The sequence below is a fragment of the Myotis brandtii genome, unplaced genomic scaffold (genome assembly GCF_000412655.1).
Source record: "Myotis brandtii unplaced genomic scaffold, ASM41265v1 scaffold687, whole genome shotgun sequence".
NCBI lineage: Eukaryota > Metazoa > Chordata > Mammalia > Chiroptera > Vespertilionidae > Myotis > Myotis brandtii.
The window spans coordinates 2,320,696-2,321,148 of record NW_005370687.1 but is presented as its reverse complement, the minus strand read 5'-3'; the positions used below and the strand labels follow the sequence as shown (position 1 = coordinate 2,321,148).

The window sequence follows — 453 nt, the reverse complement described above, 5'->3', positions numbered from 1 at the left end:
ACAGGGGCACGTCCCTCCCGGCGGGGCCCTGCCCCGGGCGATCGGCCTCCATTAGCAGGTGGCGTCCTCCACGCCTGGCACGGACCTACCCTACTGCCCGCGCCGCAGTCGTAAGGTCTGTAACCGGCTGCAGCGATGTGTCAGGAGGCAGCACACCGCGCCCTGCACCGTAATTTCTCAGGCCACCTCTCGGGGGGCGGGGCACATGTGGGGGGGCGGGGTGCCACCCTGGTTACAGCTGCCTGCTGAGTAGGCAAGCTTGGCTGATCATGGAAATGTCACACACCTGCCGGATAAATCTCAGATTGGTGGATTTTTACCAGTGTCAGTATTCTGGTTGTTACACTATAGTTTTGCCAAAGTTGTTATTGGGAGCATCGTCCTGTACCCCAAAAGGGTTGCGGGTTCGACCCCGCTCGGGGCGTGTACGGGAGGCAGTCGATCCTTGTTTCT

The 453-nt window shown here is 60.7% G+C and overlaps 1 protein-coding gene across 1 annotated transcript in view; it reads right to left on the bottom strand.

The window, feature by feature from the left end:
- Nucleotides 1-174, bottom strand: part of LOC102257057 (uncharacterized protein C3orf18) — a 2,556-nt gene extending 2,382 nt beyond the window's left edge. The window contains exon 1 of the mRNA XM_005881760.2: nt 90-174. The gene's annotated coding sequence lies outside the window, so the exon portion shown is untranslated. The remainder of the gene's footprint in view (nt 1-89) is intronic.
- Nucleotides 175-453: the final 279 nt, after the last annotated feature.